Consider the following 22,786-nt stretch of genomic DNA (forward strand, 5'->3'; position numbering starts at 1 on the left):
GTGAAGCCCTTGGTGGAGTCAAGTTTGCACACATTTCCCCCAGCCTGCAGTCTGCCTGTTCACTCTCTTGCTGCCTTTCTGTGCAGAAGCTTTGAGTGTGACACCACCCTTGTTTATTTTTGCTTTTGTTGTTTGTGCTTTTGGTGTCATGTCTAATAACTCATCGCCTAGACAAATGTCATGGAAACTCCCTTCTTGAGTTTTCTTCTAGGACTTTTGCAATTTCAGGTCTTAAGTGTTGAAATCTTGAATCCATTTGGAGGTGATTTTCCTGAGTGGAGGGAGACAGGGTCCAACTTCATTGTTTTGAATGTGGATGTCGAGTTTCCCAGCACTGTTTGTTGTAAATGACTCTTGTGTCCTTATCACCTTTGTCAAAGAGGAGTTGACTGTGTAGGTGTAACTATGGCCCGGAGCACGTAGACCAAGAGGCCAGAAGGTCTCCATTCTCCTTCATTAGCCTATCTATTTCTATACTGTTTTACTCTAATATGGTAGTCTGTTTTGAAATCAGGTAATAGGAAGCCTCCAAATTTGTTCTTTTTTTTTTTTTTATCCTCAAGAATTGCTTTAGCTTTTCTTGGTCTTTTGTGATTTTTGCAAATTTTAGGACTGTCCTTTCCATTTCTATAAAAATACAATTGGAATTTGGATAGGATTGCTTTGCTTCTGTGGCTCACTTTGGGTTGTGTGAATACAGAATGTCTCTGTTTTTTTGTGTGCCTACTTTAATTTCTTTCACCAGTATTTTGTTATTTTTAGTGTACAAGTGTGTCACTTCCTTGGTTAAGTTCATTCCTAAGTATTTTGTTCTTTCGGATGCTACTGCAACGGGGTTGTTTTCTTAATTTCCTTTTTGGATAGTTTGTTGTAGTGCAGAAAACGACTGTTTTTTTTTATGTTGATTTTTTTATCCTGCAACTTGACCGAATTCATTCTTCAATTTAATCTAAAAGAATCAGCCATGGAGTGTTCCATGTACCCAGATAAGGGAGTGGGACTGGCACTTGGAATCCCAGCCATGACAAGTAAATGGCACTCCTGGGACTGGGGGCAGGTCCACAAGGAATCTCAGGCCTGTCCAACCTCCAACAAAAAGCAGAAAATGACCCTTACAGAAACAACTGACCCGCATCTTGACAAAAGTATATCATTCAAACAAAATTACTCAGAGCAGAGAGTGGTCTTTCCTTGCATGAATAAAAGAGGCTAAGGCAATTTTGTTTGTTTTGCCTGTTGAGTTCTGTGGTATTGGTTTTAGCTACTTGGGCCATGTGGTGGATGTCCGTGTGTCCATCTTGATGTCCATGTGTCTGTGCTGTGAGGGAACATGGGATTGGCCATTGGGTGTTCAGAGGTTGTGCTGGTGCCAACAGCAGGAAAGGCAGCCTGTGCACATCCATGTGCCACCCACACAGACCTTGCTGCATCTGTCATCAGGTCAGCCAGTGCCCTGTGTGTTGAATCATAGCTCAAAGCACTGATGCAATTACTGGCATAAACAGGAGCTCTTCCTGGGAAGGTGGCAGGTGGGGGGAAAGTGGCTAACTACCACTCTCATGAGTTCTTTTCCCTCGGGATTCCATTTCCCAGGTCCTAGGTGTGGTGCAGAGATCCCCAGGTCTTCTGAAGAGCAAGGCTCCAGGCTGCTCAGCAGGGCACCTGCTGCCTGGGAACAGATGCTGCCGGGTAAGAATAGACTTGTCAGTGGCGCAGGATGCTCAGGCACAGCTGAGCTGCTTGACTCTTCATGGCTGACGTGCTTTTCAGCTTTGAGAGCAGCTTCCACGGTGCAGCAAGAACACAGAACACTGCCGCTCAAGCCTATCCCAAGACCCAGGAAGGGAGTGTTGAGTTAGGCATCCCTGGGGCTCAGAGTAGGGAGATCTGTGATGGGAGCTTATTCTGGGATTTCTGGAATCCAATTATTCCAGATACTGGGGTGATTAAACTCTTTCCTGCTGGAGGGCAAAGAATACAGGTAGCGGAACAAGCCCCAAGGCCACCGCCGCTTTGTGATCTTACGTAAGTCACTTCATCTTTCTGTTTCCTCCTGCCTCAGACAGGGATCACTGGATTTAATGAGATGATGGGTGGGCCAAGTAGCCATGCCTGTACCTCTGTATGCATACAGAAGGTGCTCAAGAAATGCCAGTTCTCCTCTCCCTTTTCGATGTCCTGGTGTTTACTGCCCAACTGGAAAGTGGGTTAAAAGCATGGGAAAGAGCATTTAATATTTTATCTGCTAGCCATCATTTGCTTTCTCCTTTCTAAAACATTATAGCTCTTTCTGAAAAGGTAAAGAAGGGCCTAAGAAGATTAAATCAGCATGTAAATTTCAGCTTAGTTTAAAGCTAAGCCCCTTAAGGAACCTCTATTTGCAGAGAAGCTCCAGCCTGTGCTGGGGGCCCCTGCACCGGCCGCTCTGAGCGGGCGCTCAGGCAGGGTCCTCGGAGGCCGCCTGCCGCAGCAAGCGTTCTGCTTCTCAAACTACAGAACACCAGAACCATCTCGAAGGGCTTGTTAAAAAGCTTGTTTGTGGGGTTGGTGGTAGGGAGACCTGCAGTCTGTATTTCTTACAAGGTCCCAGATGTTAGGATGTTCCTGGTCGGGAGCTCCCACTTTGACAACCTCTGCTGGGCAGGAGGAGGCATGAGGCAATTGGGACTCTTGGGGTTGGAGCCTGTCCTGGTCTTTAGGAGTTAGGTCATGTCAGACGATCCACTAAAATCTTAGGAGACCAAAAGTTTCTTCTTCAATGATGGGCAAAAAGGATGACTTTTCAAAAGTATAATTGAGAGCAGTGCTTCCTAATCTTTTTTTTTTCTATAGCAACTGGCCATCCCAGCCCCTGTTAAACCTGACAGAGGGTTGAGGGGTCAGTATCTGGACACATCTGTATCCCACTCAGGATGTTTGGCACACAGATTGGGCAAGACTGACTAGGCAAAAGCTTATGATTTCGTTATCAAGGATACAAATAGTAAATGTTAGAGAGGATGTGGGGAGAAGATACACTCATACATTGCTGGTGGGACTACAAGTTAGTTCAACCACTATGAAAAGGTCATATGGATATTCCTCAAGAAAGTAGAAATGAAACCTCCATATGACCCAGCTATCCCACTCCTTGGTATATATCTGCAAGATCTAAAATGAGCAGAGTGTAGGAGTAAGCAGCCACATCAATGTTTATAGCAGCACAATTCACAATAATCAAGCCACGGAACCAGCCTAGGTGTTCGTCAACAGATGAACGGATAAAGAAAATGCGGTGTATATATACACAATTGAATCTTACTCAGCCATAAAGAAGAATGAAATTATGTCCCTTGCTGGGAAATGGATGGAACTGGGGAACATCATGTGAAGGGAAATAAGCCAGACCCAGAAAGTCAAGGGTCAAATGTTTTCTCTCATATGAGAAAGCTGAACCAAAGTCAGAGTAAAAAAGCCCGGGAGGGGACTCCATGAAAATAGAAAAAAGATGGGTGACGTAGAGGAAGGGTATTGAGGGGGAGGAAGGAGGGACCAGAGAAGGGAAAACAGTGGAATGAATATGCCTGACGTTCCTATGTACATACGTGAACATAGAATAATGCATTTCATCTTTACATATGGCCATAATGCTCTAAAAAAACTATAAATCAATAGAAGAAAGATCAGTGAAGAAAAAAGGGAACAGGGAGAGGGAGGAGAAAAGGAAAAGGAGAAGTCAAAATGAACACCAAAATATGTATAACTAAAATGAACTAACTTTAAAAAAGCATGTGCTTTCAAGTACTGTAAGCCTGAGGGTCAAATTCTGACTTTGCCTATGTGTGGTTTTTTAGCAGTTCATCTGGGTCTGAGCCTCAATTTGGTCATCTGTGAAATGGGTACAGTATTTATACCTGTGTCAAAGAGTGGTGGTAAATATCTAGTAATGCCTGTAGAGGCCTTGGCGTGCCTATGATTTCTTATTATTAGCTGTTTTTAGTTCCATTCTAAAATTCTGTGATTTGCCATCATGCTATACTGCACCTGATTGAAAGAAGGAAATAAACTTCAGTGTTTGGCAATGCAAAAACTTATAATTATTTGCTTTCTAGGAGTGGGGACCTCTCTAAAAGGGTGCTTCTCAATCTTTACTATGCATTTGAATCACCTGGGGATCCTGCTAAAAGGCAGATTCTGATATAGCAGGTGGGGGATGGGAGCCTGAGATTCTGCCTTCCTAAGTAGCTTGGTGGTGCCACGCAGGCTCCTGACCCTCAGAGCTATGCTTTGAGTACACTGCAGTGGTGCCTGGACTCAGTTTCCATTGGAATCCCTTGGGGAATCTTTTAGCAACCCAGGCCATACTCAGTATGTCAAAGTGACTTTAAACCCTTCTAGGTAAATCACAGTCTTGGGTTGTGGGTGGGGTGAGATGCAAGCCTCACAGTTGAAGCTCCTAAATGTTCCTAACATACACACAATTTGAGTAGCTACTCTATAGCACTGGTTTTCAAAGTTGGCTTGCATATTGGAATTAAATAGTGATGCTTATGTCTGACCTCCAAAGACTCTGATTTGGTCCAGGGTGAGGTCTGAGCATCAATGTTTTTTTGTTTTTTTTTTTTAAATGTTTTTCCTTCCCCAAAGCTACCTACCAGCAAGTTTGGAACCATTCTCTAGCTTCTAAAGGACTCTTTTGTAAGCATGGGGAGAAGTCAAATTGATTCATGTTCTGGGCGCTTGAAGCAATTAATTTCCCTTCAGATGGGTCCTTTTTTCCTTGGGAGATTTTCTGAAATATGGCCAAAATAAGAACTTGTTTTATTTTTATTTTTTTACCCTTACTTTAAAGGCAGTAGTCTGTTTAACACCTGCACTGGGGAAGCTGTGTTGTTCTGTAGCTCAGAAACAGGCCTAGGATAAAGAGCACTGAGCTCCTAATCCTCCCCACTGCTGCCTTCAGTGTGACCTTGGGACATCTTTGCATGTTTATGTTTTTATATTTTCTCATTTGGGAAACTTGGCTAATCCTCCAAAGTGACCACAGACCTGGTGCTTGGTCAGATGTAGCTTCAAAAACACCCCCGCTGCACGTCTCCCAGGCTCTTCTGATTTGCTGACTAAATCTTGACAGCTATGCAAAATGCAGACTTCGTGAGTCTTGAAAATCAGTCACATGTCAAACTGCAGTCTTCTATCTCTCTCCTTCTTTTAATGGAACCAATTGCTTCCTGTTCTGTTCACACAAAATTTGGGCTTAACACACCCCATAGAGGCAGAGAATCAGCAAGAGGGAGAAATGATTTTTTTTTAAGTGGTGGCAGGAAGACTGGCAGGATTAGGCTGTGTCTTGGCCCTTGGCTGGAAAAGTCCATCTGCAGTTGGGGCTGGAGGTCATGGGGACAAGGAGGTTTTGGAAGTTGGTTTGGACGCCAACAGGGCAATCCCACTCCTGGGGCAGTAGTTTTCATGCCTGGGAGTGTGTCAGAATCAGCTGGGAGAGTGTACAGAGCCTCCGGCCACCGAGGCAGGATGGGGCCTGGCCCCTGTGTTTGTGCCTGGTTCCTTTGGTGATTCTGCTACTGCCTAGAATATTGGCCTTTCCTTGGTGTTTTCAGTCAACATCTTCTTAAACACATTCCTAAAGCTGCCCCAAAGCTGAAAAGGCATCTTTCTCATGTGCAAAAGGCTCAGAGTCTCTGTTTTCACCCCATTCATACTCCTGGTGGAGGTGTTCTTATAGAGCCTAAAGACAGCCCTCAGAGGTTGGCAGAGTGGGAATCCAAGAGAGGTTCCGGGTCCTCCTTGTCTTGAATTGCCCTCCCTCACCCCGGAAAGAGGGAACAGAATGAGAGAAAGAATGGCCATCTGTTCACCTGGCTTACTCTGGTGAGTCAGAGCAGTGGGCAGAGGCAGGGAAGGCTGGGTCCTCATCCTTTTGATCCTTGAGAGGATGGAAATGCCATCAGCTCCCCACCCAGCCGTCCTACCCCAGCCTTGAGCACAGTGTCATGAGCCTCTAAGTAACTTTTGGCATAGCTGGTCAGGAGCCCCTTGAGACTCTAGGTAGTGACACTGAGGATCAGGAGCTTTAAAGATAATGGGGGTGGGAGTAGGGATGAAGACAAAGGCCGATGGAAGCGGCCAGCTTCTTTGGATGATCGCCTATACCTTAACTTTGCAAAATGGACTCAGACATCCTTCTGGTTTGGAATGTGAGGTGTCCTCCACAAACTCCTGTTCATTCAGGAATGGTCATGGATGAAATGATTGGATCATGAGAGATGGATCTTAATCAGTCCATCTTAGTGTGAATGTCTGGACTAACTGGGTGGTCACTATGGCAAGTGGGATGTGGTTGGAGGAGAGGTGGATGCCTGGTGACATATCTGAGGGATTATGTATTTTGTCCCTGGCTCCTCCCCTGCTTTCTCTCTGCTTTCCGCCAGCCATAAGCTGAGCAGCTTTCCTCCACCATGTCCTTCTGCCATGATATTCCAATATTATTCAGGCCCAGAGCAACGGGGAAACACCACCAATGACCTCACTTCCTTCCACTTCTGGTCACACCACCTCCCAGTAGGACCACAGGCTGGTGGCCAAGCCTTGAGTGCATCACCTTTGGGAGAACTTTAAGGTCCAAACCATGATAGTGACTTAGGCCTGGGGAAGGAAAAAGCAAGACCTGTACCACTGAAGTGGGTCACTGTCAGGAATCATCACGCTTTCTGGAACTGGATGTTTTCAAATTGCATAATCCTCCTATTCTCAATTATCCTCCTCAAGACAGAAGAGTCCCTCCCACATCACAAATCCACCCGCTAAGCCCTAGACATCCCTATAGAACTCCCTGGCAGCCTTCCCTGCCCTCCCCTTCCCCACACCACATCCTGCCCTTCCCCCGCAGAGGCCCCATGGCTCTCCAGGCATTTCCTTTCCCAACTTCCAGAGTGACATGTGACACGCGGCTTCCAGCCTCCTTCCTGTCCCCACAGACAGACCCTTGCTCCTCCAGGGCCCCTGCTGGTCTCTTCACAGCCTTTGAGCAAATTAAAAAAAAGGAGCCCATCTGGATCCTGGGCAGATGAGTTAGAGAAAGGTGCAGGTGAGAAAAGAAGCCAGAGCCGGGTGGTGCAGGAGGTGAGCAGAGAGGAGCCAGGGAGGCCTTTGCAGGGAAAGAGGCGTGCGAGTTTCCAAGGAGGAGCAAAGATTTCCCTTGTTCCAGGAGAGAGTCACTGAGGGCAGGAGGGGGCGAGGGACAACTCCTTCGATGTGAGGAGTGCTGGTCTGAGAGGTAGGGGGAGGGCAGAGGCAGGGACAGCGACAGGAGAGGTAGGGAGGGCCAGAGGCCCAGTGTTCAACAGACAAGGCACAGTGAGGCCTGCATGTGAGGATGATTACTTTGGACAGGTATTATTATTATTTGCTTCTTCTTCACCAAACGAGGCTTCAAAGAGGTATTTATAAATGCCCTGTTCTGTATGGCACCATGAAGGGCAGAACCAGAACTTGATTCCAGGTTGTCCTGCTAACCCTGGGTCTCTTTGCCCACATCTCAGGGCTGAAGGCCCTGTGTGAGATTTCCCTTATGGAACTTGCTGGGCCCTTCTCACCACCTCATAGGCCAAGAAGGACTTAATTTAAGTCAGCACAAATATTGCCCTTGGTCCCCTAAAGAGGTGGTTTAAACATCTGCTTCCTCCATTTTTTGACAGAGGACTTTATTCATTCCAGGTTAGTCTTTAGGAAGCTAAACCAAAAGTGCTCCACTGGGCGTTTATTGGCATCGATTTCCAGAAAAACATTTACAGTGGATGTCGGCTAGCTGGGGGGAGGAGGATGAAGGGCCCTCCCAGGCCTTTGTGGGAAGCAGCAATTACAGTCAATTCTTAGTCACCCCCCTGGAATGGTGGTTGAGTAAGCCAAGCTACTGGTTCTGTCTGGTCTGTTCCTTCCACATAACTAGACCAGGTCAGCTTATGATAATAAAATAAAATGTCTTCAATGGTCCCCCCCCCTTTTTCCTTTCTCTCATACATAGGTGAGGTTACCACTGGAAAGATGGCTGTGGGGAGAACAAAGGTGGGAAGAAGGCTTGAAAATCCAAACTGTGGGAATATGTTCTGTATCACTGGCTGGGCATCAGGAAACACCCCTTCTTTGAGGGCTGAGCTTGGGAGCTTTGCAAGGGAGACACGTTGGGATAAGGGGATGTTTATGCCTTGTTTAGTCTTGGCTTCTTCTCCTTGAGTGGAGAACTTGGTTTCAAGTGGATAGACTCAAAGTCCAGTCAAGGCTGGCTCATAAATGAGGCACCCAAGATCTATCTTCAGAGAAGCCAATAAATAACAGTTTATCATTGCTGATAAAACCGAGCCTTTCTGAAGTTTCTCTCTCCGGAGATAATGTGAATAATAATGACTGTTTCCAGAATGTTCTCTTAGACATTCAAAATCTCTTTTTTTTTTTTTTTAAAGAGGTTGGTTTAACGTACCCCTTTAGTCTGGAATATTCTTCTTAAAATTACAGATCATTCCAAGGGTTGAGAATTTACCTGCAAGCCAGGTGGAAAGCACCCTTAGCTCTCAAGCCCAGCACCCCACACTCCTTGGCAGTCTAGCTCCTCCTGCTGGTGACAGTTCTTACTGCAAATACCTTTAGAACTCAAGCCAACCGATTGATGTGGGTCTATGGATAACTTTAGAGAACACTTACATTTCCTATTTGATCCTGGACCAGATATTCAAAATTATTCTTACTTCCTGGGGTTAGGAAAAAGATTCCCATTTATTTTACTCACATAGCCCATGAGTGGTGGAAATCAGGTCCCGTGGCTCTGAACTGGGTCTGTCCGACCTTAAAGTCCTCAAGGCAATATTTCACCTTCATAAAAATTCACCACCACTCCGGTTTCAATGTCTTTGTGACAGAAATGCTGAGGGGTGGTGAGCTGGTAGGCAGAGAAAGCCTGGCAGGAGGCTACCTACAAAATATAAATGCTCTAGTGTGCAAGGGTCTCGAGGAAATCTTTTGGCACATTTGATGGATCCAGTTAGTGGAAGTCAATTCTATTTAAAGGCTCTGATCAAAACTAACTGCCCATCACCTTGTAAAAAAAGAAATGACCGAAGATAACAAAAAGTGTGTCACTGGTCAGAGTGTCTGGCTGAAAATGTGGCTTGCGTCAAAGAATGGTATCCTCGGCTTCTTTCTTGGCTTATCTCCATTTCTCAGCTGTCAAGTAGTGGAGGAGGCTCACTCTTTGCCAAATTTATGCTTATTTCATGATGGACAAAATAGTCTATGAAAATGTTCCTTTGTGGCCTAGTCTAATTGGAAATTTAATCAGATTTGGTTATTTCTCTTTGTATGATCTGAAAAAAATCGTAAAAATGGAAATCCTTAAAACATTCTAAAATGTGAAATTCTGACAAATACAGATACCATTCTCTTTATTATTCCAATGTAGACTGACTTCTTCCTAAGACTCTCAAAACCATATTTTTTTGCAGTGCTGGGGATTGAACCCAGGGTCTTTTGCGTGCTAAAGAAGCACCTTACCCCTGAGCCACATACTCTGCTCTCCACTAAAACTCTGCTGCTCCTTATGAGCACTGTTGGGAGGCGGTGAAGAGCCGGGGAAGGGCCACTGCACAGGAAGATGGGGGCTTCTTGGCAGAAGGCCAGGGGTTCCCCAAAGGTCCTGGCCTACTTCACCCCTCGGTCCAGCATCCACACACCTCAGGCCCACAAGTTCACAGCTGGTGACTGAGGTGCCTAGATAGTGACTGTGCCTGCTTCCAGTTTTCCACCTAATCTCACAAAGGTAACCTCCAAATCTGTCTCCTATCTCCGTGTGAGAGTTCACAGAGACAATGTAGGCCAAGTGGTAAGTACTGGGCCTGGCTTGCAGTAGACACCCAAGAGTTAACTATTATTCCATTTTTTAAAACCTTTTTCAACTTGCCTGTGAGTTTCATGAAGGCTAAGGCAGTTCTCTTTGATGGATCACCAGCGCCCAGAACGGTGATAGATACATGGCACAAGCTCAATAAATATCTGTTAAACAAATGCAGTCAGCTCTCCACACCCACAGGATATCTATGGATTCAACCAACCATGGATTGAAAATATTTGCAAATCTATCGACCTATCTATCTGTCTATCTTCTGTAATGCACATGTACAGATATTTTTCTAGTCATTATTCCCTAAACAATACAATATAACAACTATTTACCAATCGTTTACATTGTTTTAAGTATTCTAAGTAATCTAGAGATGATTTCAAGCAAGTGGGAGGATTTATATAGGTTATGTGCAAATATTACACCATTTTATATAAAGGACTGGCACATCTGTGGATTATTATCCCCTGGGGTTCTGGAACCACTCTCCCATGGATCGGAGGAATGACTCTATAAAACATGACCAGACTGAGAAAACCAAGAGTCGAATGTTTTCTCTCACATGCAGAAGCTAGTCCAAAGTGAGAGACCAAAAGTGGGGGTCAAATCTCAGAAAAAATAGAAGGGAGATAAGTGGAGATTGAGGGGGAGGGACAGGGACAGAAAAAAGGGGGAAAATGTGGAATGAATTTCAGAGAATTATGCTATGTGCATTTATAAATATACCATAGCAAATGCCACCTTTATGTATATCTATAAGTACCAATTAAAAGCATAGTTAGTAAATAAGAGGGAAATCAGCAGAGTAGAGATCGGGGAGTGGGGAGAGAGAAGGAGAGGGAAAGAGGAAGTACTGGGGACTGAAATGGAGCTAATTAAATTCCATGCATGTATGATTATATCAAAATGATGCCACTGTTACGTTTAACTATAATGCACTAATAAAAGCACTTCTAAAAACAAAACCTGGCCCAGGCCCTAGCATCTTCCACCATGGCCCAGTCTCCCTACTCAACATCTTGTCCTTCAGCTCATTCTCCGCATGTCCACCAGGGTGATGGCTCTAACCCGTAAGCACTGTGCTTCTTAGCATAAACCCAACTTGAACATGGTAAACTTGGTTGCTGTACTCTCTGGTCTCTGCTCCTCCATAGCTGTGGCTTTCCCTGCTCCAGGTCTTTCTCAAACTACTTCCCTCTTCTCTTCCCTCCTGGCCTGCACACTCCTTTTATGTCTGTGCCTCCTTCAAGTCTCAGGAGAAATCTCGGGTCCTGAGAGTGCCTTCTGCACTCTCCTCTGAAGTCCTGTTGACCCGTTTTCCTTCTCTGTGGTTCACAGTCTGCCTCTCTAAGTGAGGGGCAGCTCGGTGATGAGCAGATGTAGCATCCCTAGAGCAGAAGTGGACAGCTCTCCCCAGTGCTGCCTCAGTGACCTCACACTGGTAGACTGATGTTAGCCACGGAGGATTATTTACACCATAGACATTGGCCTAGGTTACGAAGCTGATTGTACTTTTCTCCAGAGAGCTGATTAAGTGTTTATGAGCACACTGCTGGTTAGTCCCACAGGAGTGGGGGATATCCTAGTCTGTTCCACAAAACCTGGCTCTTAATAGATTTCTATAAATATTTAAAGAATTAAATAAATAAAAATTGAAACTTTCAGGGTGACCACACTGAATGAATGCATGGGGTATATATGACCTTTGAACCTGACATTTAGCTCATGAAGTTAGTATTGCTTTCCTTATTTTTCAAATGAGGAAATTTAGGCTCAGCAAAGTGACTTGCCTGGGTCACAGAATGAGTAAGCTAAAGGTCCCTTGAGCCTGCATGCTAGGGCTTCTGCTCTGGCAACATGCCAGAATTTCCTGCAGTGTAGGGAAAACTGGGATGGTTGATACCCTATGTGCCACATGACCCCAAGGCACCAGGACCTGAGGCCATCAGAAGAAGTAAAATTCCAAAGATCTCTGAAGTCACAAGAACCACTCCCTTAGGTGAGCAGAGTGTCTGCATCCTAACTTTACCTTCCTGATCACACCATGTCTGTATCCCCATCCTTGGTGGCTGATCCAGACCAAGGGTAAGCAATTTATTTTATCTAAGCCTATGTTGACACATCTACCAAAAAGAGATCATGAGGACCAGCTACATTATTTGTGGGGTTCAGTGCAAAAAGAAAGAAGTGGGGTGGGGGGGATCTTTTAAAAAAAATTTTAGGATTTCAAGATGGCAGCTGAGAGCATTAATCCAAGTACAGGGACCTTCTGAATGGGTGTCTATGTGACAGGTCGCAATCCGTGGAGCTGGCCTGGAGATAATAACACCCATTATGCACAGTGTGGGGGCTCCATGGCCCCAAATATTAACAGAATTGAGCACAGTGCCTGGCCCAGGGAAAACATTTGGTAGACAGTGGTGATTATTATATTAGATAGTGGCCTAGCTTCCCCTGGTGTGCGTGGTCTCTCCCAGGACAGATACCCAAATTTTACCTCGATACTGGCATATATTGGGTGATCTTTGGTAAGTCCCTTTAGCTTCTCTAGGCTAAGTTTCCCCCTCTATAAAACAGAGGGATTGCAGGGAAATCTCCAAAGAGCTTACAGGCTCTAAATCTGTTTTGGCCAACTCCGTGACATTTATACATATGAGCAAGGTCTTAATGTTCTTTTGAAAGCAGTTTCTCCCTCTTTGGGCTTGTTGTGCCGATTCTATTTGGACTTCAAGTTCCATTCACATTGAAGAGTCTCTGCCTCCAACCCTGAATACATAAATCAAGGGTTCTTAGATTATTTCTAAATCTCCTTTAATTCAAAGGTCAACCCATTTTACTCATGAGTCGTCTGAGGCTTGGGAAGGCTGACTGACTCACCCTGGGGCCAGATAATGAGATAGGGGAATAATGAGGAAGGGGGATATAGGAATGCAGTGTTATAATCTTTCGTTTCTGGCTATGGGAACACCAGGGGCTACCTTTATGATTGTACTTTGCAATTATTCTTTCTTCAATAAAAAAGTTTTTTTTTACTGGGCTTACTAGATGTTTTTTTTTTTTTTTCCCTGAAGTATACCCCTATTTTGCTCAAACTCTGGGCCCCCTGACTACTTAGGGCTTTATGATTTCTCAGTAGTTTTTATTAGGTAAGGATAAAGGCTTCCTCTCCTCCCAGTGGAGGGTAGGATTTCCAGAGCCTCTTTCTCACGTTTCTGGAACTCGGGTAAATAAGCAGATGTTCCTTTAAAGGAGCATTTTCTTAACCTTTTGTTTCCTTCCATCTCCAGTGGTCTTTTGGGGATATCTAGTCATCCCTTAAAAGAAAGGTTGGAAAGAGGGAAGGAATGTTCTCAGCCCTGAGTCTGGTCCACGTGAATTCCCAGGAGGCCTCTCCAGGGGGCATCTGGTCATGTGCCTGATGGTTGGAAATTTTTGAACTTTTCCCAAGAGGGTGAGTAAAAGGGGAAAAGTTTCTATCAGTGGAAGTCCTGCTGCTCCCTAAAATCCTGCCTGGCCTCATCTGTGCTGGTCCTTTCATGGCTGAGTCCTGGCTGGGCAATGGATCTGCCTTAGTTTTTAAGCATTTTTTTTTTTTTTTTTTAATTTAAGGTTGCCCTTTTAACATGAACTGGCGCAGGCCCAGCTGAAACATGTATTGCTTATTGGGAATGACGGTGCTTTTATTGTTTGGGGGCTTGCTCTTTTCTTAGTTTAATCCAACCTTTTCCTGCAGCAGGGCTGCTGAGTGACAGCCTTCGGAGTCAACTGGTGTCACCTTTGACCTTCAGAGACAACTCAGGGGACCTCCCCTTTTCTCCATTTTTCAAGCAACCCAAAGGCTCAAATTCTAAGGAACCACGATTCGACCACCAGCTAGAGTCCACCTGCCAGTGAGGTCTGCAAACTCAGAACAGCTTCCGGTGGCCACTCTTCTCTTTTCCCACAGGACTGTGTAACCACTTCTCTAGAAGACAGTCACGTGAATCTGGGGCTGCTATGAATTTACAACTGGTATCGGGCCAGCATGAGAGCTGCGACGCTTGGAGTGAAAGGCGGGGGTGGTGTGGCCTTTTACAAAACAAAACCAGAAAGTCCTACACTTTTTTTTTTCCCCCTTAAAATCCCAATTTAGAATCTAAGTTTTCACCAATGTCAGAAATGGATACTTTCTGCTTCCTGCCCACTCTCTTGACGCAAGGGATGCATCTACTTGTAGAGTGCTCGTGCAGTTGTAGAAAGGGAGATGATGGGGGCCTGTGTGCGAGGGCCTAAGGAAAGTCCTGCACTTACCCCATGTGTGCAGAGAGGGCATCCAGGGTGACATGAGTCTCGTGTCCCCTCACATGCTCCCAAGACTGCATGTGCACCCAATAGCACAGGTAGTTATTATTTTCATAAACAGAAAATCAGAAGGGATGTTTAAGTTCTACAAAAATATTCTGGGCCTCGCATCTCTCAGTTATGAATGTCCTTGAGTCTATCTGGGTTGTTTATCTGGGAGGATGTCGGATGTCCTCAGGCCTCTCATTTTAGAGATCAGGAAACGGGCGCCCAGAAAGGTCAAGCAAGTTGCCCAAGGTTGTAAAAGGGAAGAACTCTGTGTAAACAATGTGATTTCCAAGGGATCTTTTCCCATCCAGCTCAGCCAGGACTAGAATTGGTTTTTACCACACATGGTCAGTGGGAGGTAGGGGTCTTTTTTTTTTTAAGAGCAAGTCCACTGTGCACTAATTGGCTCTCGGTCAGCTGTCTTTTCTCCAGTGGTGAGGCCCCCTCTTAGCTGCCCAGCATCTCTCTCTCTCTCTCTGGTTTATACTTTAACAATGAAGAAAAGGATATCTCAGAAAGCAGAAAACCCAGGAGAAGGCCCTGACAGAAAACAAAAATAAACATGACTCGATCATCTAGATTTTGATAATTTTTTGTCTACTAAAGCAAAACAGAAAGCTTACATGACCGTCGAAGAGAAGTGGCCTATTATTTTGGCCTGGGATCAGACGTATTCTTCATTAAAACATTGATGTGCTTGCTTGCTCTGTTGGTCATGACCCCCCTCTCTGGCTAGTTGGGAAATTAAGTGGAATAAAGACACTCAAATGTCACATTATCATCATGCATTTGCATGGGACTTAACTTGTGAGAACTTTCACACACGGCATGTCAGCTGTCCCAGCACACGTTTGGTGAGGCGTGTGCCTCCGTCTTTACAGATGAGGATATGAGAAGCATGGGGGAAAATGCTCTGTTGCTGCCGAGAATGTGATGAAGTGGCCGTCCGTCGTGGGGCTTGAACCTGGGACTTCTTATTCTAATTCAGAATTCTCGTTTTGCCTCATGATAATTCAGCTTTGCTAGGTTGTGAGAAATTCTGCTCTAGGAGCCAGAGGAAGCAGCCTTCCTCCAGGGCAGGCTGGGTGCTTCTGCCATCAGTACCTACACCTCTGACCTGGAGGAGAACAAAGCCATCGTAATGGGGAAAATTAGGACTAAGTAGTTGTATTAAAGGCAGGAGAAATATCAAGCATTATTACATAAAATAAGAACTTTGAGAAAAACCCTCCTCTATTTATGGCACGTTTTCTTCAGATATTTGTCTGATTATGCTGTCAACAGTGGGAGAAGAAACATGTCCCAAATGACCTCGTCCCCACCTATTGCTTGGTCCGACCCCTCCAGTGTGTACTGAGTATCAACCCTAAGCAACATAAACAGGAAGATCGAGAACTGCCATTCCATTTTACTTTCTCTGACAAATTCCTAAAGCCTGCCTTAGAAAACATTTTGAAAATATAGCCCCACTCTATTAGGGAACATTTTGACATGAGTTCGTCCTTTGGAGAGAGAAAAGCATACTATTTGGGTAGTGGAAGGTGAAAGCAAACATTAAGCTCTGCTTTTCATGGAGGAACAAAGTCTGCATGATGACAGTCGTATCTGTTAAATCTTTTTTAAGTTTTAGGGAATTGAAACATTTCAGGAAAATAACCGATTGCCCTCTCACAATGCCAGAGGATTTGGTACATAACCTATTTCTGTCATTTACTGAGGGGGAACTGGTGTGTGCTGGGTGCTGGTGGTAGATGGTTTAAGATGCGTTGCCACAAGGCCCAATCCAATGGCAAGTCAAAAGGAGCAGAAATAAACTTTGGAGCAAAAACAAAAGTGATTTTTTTTAAACAGCTGACCTTCAACTGCAATGTCACAGCAGCTCCTCTTCAGAAGGTGGCCTTGCTGTTTTTGGAAGCATGAGCATTTGTATGGAAATAGCACATTCCCAGATCTTTGCTCAAACCTTGGTCCTGACCATCTCTGGGTCTGTCCCACAGGATAGGAGCAGGGGGAGCTGCTCAATGTCACACACCAGAGCAGTAAGAATAAATGGCCTTTCAAAACTGAACACTGGCTCACCAGGCCCGAGGACAAGAGGGGACCCAGGGAGTCCGCGGTTCCATGGCCTGGCCTTTCTGTCCAGTAGATGAAAACTTACCCTGCTTGACACAGCTAACTGAGAAGTAATTTTCTACACCTTCCTTCAGGCAACTAATCCTTGGGGTGGCAACTGCACTGCCTGGAAGGTCTCCTCATTATCGAAGCCAAGTCCCTCATGTGGCATTGCTTGGCCACCACTTTATCTTCCTTCGGTACAGCTGATCACTATTTTCCATTAACACCAGACATTCGAGGACTGAAGTCATCCCCAGGCGTTTTCCTCTCACACCTCTGATCATTGCTCAGACCAAGATGGCAGCCCTGGCTCCATGATAACCCCAGAGTTCCCCCAGAGAACAAGCTTTTCTTTAGCTACACACCTTCTCTTTTTTCAACTATCTTCCCTCGGGTCACTGTCTGGGTAAGAGAGCTAACTAATTCCTCTCAGGAGATTTTGTTGAAGCTATAGTATCACGCAAGAAACAGAATAGAGGCTGAGGAGGTTTGGATGATGACAACCACAGAATCCTGGCATTGATTGATTTTCTGCTGTGGATGAAGTCCCATAACCAGGGTTTCCACAGGGGACCCACAGTTAACCCTCATGGGAGTTCTTCAAAGGGGATTTGGCTATTGCTATTTTTGAGGAAATGGAGCCTGAGTTCTAGTGTAAGTCAAAGGACTGACTTGGTGTTTGGTGATTCCAAGACTCTACTCAGCCCTAAGGCCACTCAGGGGGGGCAGGGACCAGTGACATGGTGAGTTCCATCCCACACTTCTGTTCTTGCATTTTCTTTGTCTGTTCCTCCTCTGTAGCCTCAAGAACATACTTCCACAGGTGACTCACAAAACACACCCAGGACTCAGTTGGTTTGGGGACTGGCAATCACCTAAGCTATAGCTCCGCTCTTCCCAGAAACAATATCCAGAAACATTGGTGTCCCTACTCCACTTCCTTTTTGATTAGATGATTTCTTCATGCTCCCTGGCTAGGACATCAGTGGTTCTATTTTCTCCTCAAATCTTCCCCAAATATTCCAAGTATTATTCCCATTCTACAGATAGAGACACCTTGTCCTGAGGGCCCTGGGTGTGGGGGTCAATCCCCACATCTTTGGACATCTTGCCTTCCTGCTCCTGCCATTCAGTATAGAGGTGAGGCTGCACAACTCTTTTGTAGCCATCCAGAGAATAGGTCCTGGCAGGGATGCAGACTTTGGAAGTGCTTCTGTCATATACGAGAAGGGCTACAGCACAGAGCAGGGAGGCAGACAGGTTGCAGCCTTCCTTGATCCCACACTGGGCCGAGCCCATCTCCTGGAGTGGCCACATCAGGCCCAGGCATGAAGCTGATCAGGCCACCATCCTTTCTCTCTGTGGGGTAGCACTGGTGGGAGGGAGATGGAGCTGGGCGATCCTCCTCTGAGCCCTCACTTACCTTGTGCTCACCTCAACCTTTGCATTTAATTCTATGACATTAAAAAAAAAGTCCCCTCTTCCCCATTGGCCCATATCTCCTTGAGCATTGGGTCTGCAGTTTTTCATCTTCACCCTCAGCAGGGAGCTTTGGCTAGCAGATATCAACCATTCAATAGGTGTGTGTTGTTACAATGGAAAGAGAAACATTTATGACCCGCATAGATCATGCTTCTCCCTGCAGATATGACAAACTGTTACCTCTCATCAGATGTCAGGATTTGAGGTTGCTTCCTGCTCATGCATGACCCCTGCACTGTGCTGATCCTTTCTCCCTCTGACCTGCCCTCATAGAGGGGCGACCCTAGGCACCAGCAGTAAGGAACCCAGCCGACAGAACCATACAAAGGAGCTTTCTCAGTAGGCTCGAGGGTAGGGAGAGGATGGTTTGAATTATGGTTTTCCAGGGTTTGAAGAGGGACTGTGGGAGTGACACAGAGCAGCTGTTTCCACTTAAAATTGATTAGCAAGTATCACTACAAATGAACTCAGAATTTAAAACAAAACTCCATGGAAACGAGTCATTCTAATCATTCTAAAGTAGTGGAAGGAAAGAAGTTTCCCGAGCTGATGGCCAAAAAAGATCTCCTTTAGCCCTGCTTCTCCCTCCTGACCGACCAGTCCTCAAGGAGACCTGATAGGGATGAAACGAAGCCATTCTTCTTGTGGACTGCTTGTCACAAGGATGTCACCTGGCTTCAGTAATGCATTGTCTGCAAAGCTGGGGGCAAAGTGACATGCAGCCCAGCTGGCCTGCTCCACTCTGGCAAGACTCACACTTGGAGATTAACCTCAGAACCGCCCGGGGAATCCTAGAACTGGTCCCTCACTGTCTCCACAGTGAGGCGCGCATTGGCTGCTGGGCAGCGCCTCAGCCCTTCCATACCCTGCATACCAAACCAAATATTGTGTGGTTTTAAAAAATGTTCTCATTAGAGTTAAGAGTCTAATTTGTAGAAAGGAACAACCCCAAGGTGTGACACTCAAGGAAATTTTGGAGTCCTGTAGTTAATGGCCGTACAGTTGGGCAGTCTCAGTAGAGGGCCTGATGGGGGAAGTAAATCAAATAAAGAAAATCAATTTTTGAGAATAAATTAAATTTAAAGTGCGTCAGCTCTAGGTCCCGGCAAAGCATAGACAGGCTGTAGTACATCTTCTGGTCATCTAACTAATGGAAGTCACACTTTATTCCTATTACACTGGGCACACATTACCAAGCTCTGATCTCTCTAAAATTAGATTTTTGCAAAGACAGAGTTGGCTCATCCTGACGGGGCTGGTGGGTGGTGAAGGCCTCTAACAGCCACAGGCTGCGTCGGGCAATTCTGTTCAGCTCGGCTCTGTCAAGCACTCTCTGCTGTGCTGTGTGGCACGTTGGAGCAAAACTCAGTGGTCCTCTGCTGCTTTGCACAAAGAGTAAGTACTTGGCTTAGCACCTAACAGATACTTGTCACCTCAACACTGAAAGATGCCACTTTCCCTAAATTCAAAAGCATGTGTTAGGATCCTGGGTCAGGAATCACAAGGTCATAAAGACCCAGGGGTTTGCTTGCCCTTTGGTCAGAGAGATTTAAATGATATTTATGCTCTGTACCAATTTTAGGTTTTACAGTAGCTCCTTTAATTGGAAGAGTTCCCACTTGGGCACAGTTAAAATAGACCCCACGTTTAATGCTGCCCTGGGGTAATGCTAAAACCTGTGCTAATTGCATAATGGTACAGGGAACAGGATCCCAGGGCCCTCTGCTGTGAGGGAAGGAGAGAAAAGGGAGATGGAAACTGATCTGGATGGAGAAAAGAGGCATCCAAATGGCAGCCAGGCAACTGAGGAGAAAGCAGGAGGCAGAGAGGGAAGATGGCAGCACATATGTCCCCTGGGGAGTGGCAGTTATTATAAACTTGGTGCCAAGAGGACCTCTGTTATGTTACTGTGTTTCCCAGAAGAGCTGGTTACAGCAGAGTGACAAGCTTGAGGATGTGCCTGTAGGATTGTGCTGCCATCGATATGTCACATTAATATTAAGAAAATACCTTTTTGTTCCATGTCAGGTATGTGAATGGGAAATACTACACTGTGGGTATTTGATAAACCCTGACCATCTGACATGGACCCCATACAAAAAGTAGTGGTGAAAATTGGCCCTGCTGGGATACAGTGGACACACTAGGAAAGGTGTTGAGAAGGATGATATAGACAATGTTAAGAACAAATTCATATTGAACACTGAAAACAATTTATAATATTGCTGCTGCATTGAATAACAATAAGCCATTGAGGACGGAACAATCATTATTTTCATTTCTAGATGAGAGGTCAGTACAGTTGTTTCCTCATGATCACACAGGTTCTGAGTCGGGGGCACAGGACTCAACCTCAGTCTTACCCTGAGGGTTGCTCAGAGGATTAAATACTTTCACACTTGCACTGTGCTAGGACCAGGGCCTGAAACCCAGTCAGCATTGGATAATTGTTAACATCATTACCTACACAGACAAGTCTCCTGCAGACCTTTTCCCAGAGAAAAATAAATGATACCCCCTCAAATAACCAGCCTAACTCAGACCCCTTCAGAATGAAAGGCACTAATTATCTGCTTCGAAAGGAGAAAAGAAATGAGGCAAGAACTTGTCCAGCCGGGCATCAGGCTGGCTGAGAAATGAGAACCCAGTAAGTGTGGCCACACCAGCCCTCCTCAGACCTGCTTCAACCCCAGGAGCCCTCTCCTGCAGAGCTGGTGACGGCTGTCTCAGGAGCCCCAGGCAAGGAACACTCCTGCTTCCCTGCTTTTCTCTCAGACTGAATGTCTCAGTGTTGCTGAGATTAAAGGCGTTCCTAGTCACAATCCTCCTGATCCACGCACATCAGAGGGGTTTAAGATGAGACCTGGTGAAGCAAACTTTCCACCAGTGTTTCCAAGGTGCCTGCCTTCGGCCTACTGGGGTAGGCAGACATCTTTTAAAGAAAGCATAGCTTATAAATCTCATGATTTCTAAGTTTTGCAATGTTCTATGCTCCATTTTCTTCCTGTCCCAATCCCTTTATAGGCTTTTGCCACCCAATAGGATTTCTAGAAGTTTGTCACAATCACCAGCAGTGGGCTGAATGTTGATAGACAGACTTCTTTTTTATTTTTCCTATTTTTTTTCTTAGAAAATCTGCTTTCAAAACCTACACCTAAGATTGTTTTACCAGGGATTAATCAATGCCCTTAAATCTTTTTAACCCTTCTTTGAGCAGATCAAGACTGGGACTTTTCCAAAGGAAAATGAGAAATTAAAATACATTCGGAAGAATCTGTCATTCGTGAAGTCTTTAAGAGAGATAAGCAGATATTTTGTGTCCCCTCTTTGAGGAACTCGAAGTAACATTCAGTTAACTCTGGGAAGTGAATATGAGGGAAATGTCATTAGGAGCATTTTTCTCCTGGGAGACCAACTCTAAGAGGAACAGTGACTTGCTTGTTGGGAACAACAAGCAGAACTCCCTACTATATACAGACCTCTTAATTAGCCACTCAATGTAATCGCCAACCATCCAGATGCCTGTATTGACTCAAATAAAACAAAGCAGCCTATCAGTCACAAATGGCTGCCTTTTATGGGACACAAGTTTTCCGGCTTGCCATTCTTCGCCTCCTCTCCCTGACATGGGGTGGGGGTCTCCCTTGTCATTCCTGGGTTTTCTTTTACCTGCCATGCTCAGTTTGCTACCTACCTGGAAATAAGGTACAAGCCCCTCATCTATACAAATGTAGGTGTTGCTTGGGTCCCCAACACTAATGCAGGGACAGAGGCAGGGCCAAAGGAGCTGGAGACAGTGGGGCTGGCGGGCATTGCAGGCCTCCTGGGAGAGATGGAATTGAAGGTGGCCTTGTAAGGGGAGGATTGGAGACATGGAGAGTGGGAAGGTGAAGGAGAAGACAAAGATTGTGACGATACTAAATAAAGGGGTCATAGAGTCAGGTTGGGTCTGGGGTGTCGTCTGGTTTTGCAGGTCACTAACCCTGATCTTTAGACAAGTCTCTTATCTTGACTTCAATGTCTTATAATAAATAATGTTGACATCTTATGATAAATAGCCGTTGAACAGAAAAACTTAAGTAAATCAATAGCCACCCATTGTGTAAGGATAATGGACACTGCCACACACCTGACCTCTCAAAGTGGTGTGTAATAAAACAGGACCTCATTCCCCACAGGCCCTGTCACTGGCTGAGCGGGAGGCCCTGTGACTTGAACTGACATCTTCAATAGCAGCTTGAGAAGGAATGCAAAGCAGTGACTGTGGTGGCCAAGGCCGGCCCGGGCTGCCCAGATTCTGTCCTTGGCAACAGAATTTTGTTGATTTCCCTCTGACCTTGGGGACACCACCATGTGTCTCACCTTTCCTGACGACAATGAGTCCACACCTCTCTGGACTAATTAGTTCATGGTTGCTAAGGGCTTGGAAGACCAGCGCTCTGAGTCAATTCTCTTAGAGAGCAAGCCCTCCGCGCAGGGCAGCCACTGCCCTCCCTCTGATGGGATAAGATCTTCCTCACGTTTCCATCTGTCAGAAGAAAGGGGTTTGTTTAATTAGCAGGCGATGTTTTTCTAGAAACGGGCCTCTGTGAATTCGTCAGGAGCTGCAGCTCCCAGAGTATTATTATCATTTGTCTCTTCCTTTGGTTGACATTTGCAGTCTGTTGCAAGATACGAATTCCTAAAGGAAGATGGGCTGGGGTGGGGGGAGCGCCGTGGGGAAGGTGACAAGTCACTCAGGATTTCTGCTGAAATTGAAATCGAGTACCTCACAAGAAACATCTGTAAGATTATGAGGGCAAAGTGGTGGCAGAGCGAGTGGGAGGAAAATGCCTTCCCATTTTGTTTTTCTTGGTTTCCTGACTCTGAAATGGGGATGATAGTTCTCGGTGGTCTCTGCTCTTCTGGAACATTCACTGGGCGGGGCCATCACGGTGTCCATGACTTTGTGATCTTTGCCTGTCCTATATACAT

At 45.5% G+C, this 22,786-nt stretch overlaps 1 protein-coding gene and 1 long non-coding RNA gene across 3 annotated transcripts in view; one reads left to right on the top strand and one right to left on the bottom strand.

Moving 5' to 3' along the window:
* Slc9a9 (solute carrier family 9 member A9) overlaps positions 1–22,786 on the bottom strand; it is a 541,578-nt gene that overhangs the window by 30,728 nt on the left and 488,064 nt on the right. The gene's annotated exons all lie outside the window — the stretch shown is intronic.
* LOC110598431 (uncharacterized) lies at positions 1,345–16,138 on the top strand. Its single transcript, XR_013436558.1, has 2 exons — positions 1,345–2,025; positions 13,623–16,138. It is a non-coding gene; the product is annotated as an uncharacterized LOC110598431 (long non-coding RNA).

This window comes from Ictidomys tridecemlineatus, chromosome 3 (genome assembly GCF_052094955.1).
Source record: "Ictidomys tridecemlineatus isolate mIctTri1 chromosome 3, mIctTri1.hap1, whole genome shotgun sequence".
Taxonomy (NCBI): domain Eukaryota; kingdom Metazoa; phylum Chordata; class Mammalia; order Rodentia; family Sciuridae; genus Ictidomys; species Ictidomys tridecemlineatus.